This window comes from Pagrus major, chromosome 9 (assembly GCF_040436345.1).
Source record: "Pagrus major chromosome 9, Pma_NU_1.0".
NCBI classification, from domain to species: Eukaryota; Metazoa; Chordata; class Actinopteri; order Spariformes; family Sparidae; genus Pagrus; species Pagrus major.
Genome location: NC_133223.1, coordinates 10,038,051 through 10,039,910, shown reverse-complemented (window position 1 = coordinate 10,039,910; position 1,860 = coordinate 10,038,051).

Sequence of the window (1,860 nt, the reverse complement as noted above, 5' to 3'; positions counted from 1 at the left end):
CACTGCGGCCCAAACGACTGCAGCTCTGACCACTGCGGCCCCCACGACAGCAGCTCCAACCACTGCAGCACCAACAACTGCAGCTCCGACCACAGCTGCCCCCACAACTGCAGCCCCTACGACAGCAGCTCCAACCACTGCGGCCCCAACAACTGCAGCTCCCACCACCTCGGCCCAAACGACGGCAGCACCAACAACTGCAGCTCCGACCACAGCGGCCCCAACGACTGCCGCTCCGACCACTGCAGCTCTGACAACTGCGGCTGCCACAACTGCAGCTCCGACCACTCTGGCCCCCACGACTGCAGCACCAACAACTGCCGCTCCGACCACAGCGTCCCCAACAACTGCGGCCGCCACAACTGCTTCTCCGACCACTGCGGCCCCCACAACTGCAGCACCAACAACTGCCGCTCCGACCACAGCGGCCCCAACAACTGCAGCTCCCACCACCTCGGCCCCAACGACGTCAGCCCCCACGACTGTAGCTCCGACCACAGCGGCCCCAACAACTGCCGCTCCGACCACAGCGGCCCCCACAACTGCAGCCCCGATCACTTCAGCTCCGACCACAGCGGCCCCCACAACTGCAGCCCCTACCACAGCAGCTCCAACCACTGCGGCCCCAACGACTGTAGCTCCGACCACAGCGGCCCCAACGACTGCAGCTCCGACCACTGCGACCCCGACGACTGCAGCACCAACAACTGCCGCTCCGACCACAGCGGCCCCCACAACTGCAGCCCCTACCACAGCAGCTCCAACCACTGCGGCCCCAACGACTGTAGCTCCCACCACCTCGGCCCCAACGACTGTAGCTCCGACCACTGCGGCCCAAACGACTGCAGCTCTGACCACTGCGGCCCCCACGACAACAGCTCCAACCACTGCTGCCCCAACAACTGCAGGTCCGACCACTGCGACCCCGACGACTGCAGCACCAACAACTGCCGCTCCGACCACAGCGGCCCCAACAACTGCAGCTCCGACCACTTCAGCTCCGACCACAGCGGCCCCCACAACTGCAGTCCCTACCACAGCAGCTCCAACCACTGCGGCCCCAACGACTGTAGCTCCCACCACCTGGGCCCCAACGACTGTAGCTCCGACCACTGCGGCCCAAACGACTGCAGCTCTGACCACTGCGGCCCCCACGACAGCAGCTCCAACCACTGCAGCACCAACAACTGCAGCTCCGACCACAGCTGCCCCCACAACTGCAGCCCCTACGACAGCAGCTCCAACCACTGCGGCCCCAACAACTGCGGCCGCCACAACTGCAGCTCCGACCACTGCGGCCCCCACAACTGCAGCACCAACAACTGCCGCTCCGACCACAGCGGCCCCCACAACTGCAGCCCCTACCACAGCAGCTCCCACCACCTCGGCCCCAACGACTGTAGCTCCGACCACTGCGGCCCAAACGACTGCAGCTCTGACCACTGCGGCCCCCACGACAGCAGCTCCAACCACTGCTGCCCCAACAACTGCAGGTCCGACCACTGCGACCCCGACGACTGCAGCACCAACAACTGCCGCTCCAACCACAGCGGCCCCAACAACTGCAGCTCCGACCACTTCAGCTCCGACCACAGCGGCCCCCACAACTGCAGCCCCTACCACAGCAGCTCCCACCACCTCGGCCCCAACGACTGTAGCTCCGACCACTGCGGCCCAAACGACTGCAGCTCTGACCACTGCGGCCCCCACGACAGCAGCTCCAACCACTGCAGCACCAACAACTGCAGCTCCGACCACAGCTGCCCCCACAACTGCAGCCCCTACGACAGCAGCTCCAACCACTGCGGCCCCAACAACTGCAGCTCCCACCACCTCGGCCCAAACGACGGCAGCACCAAC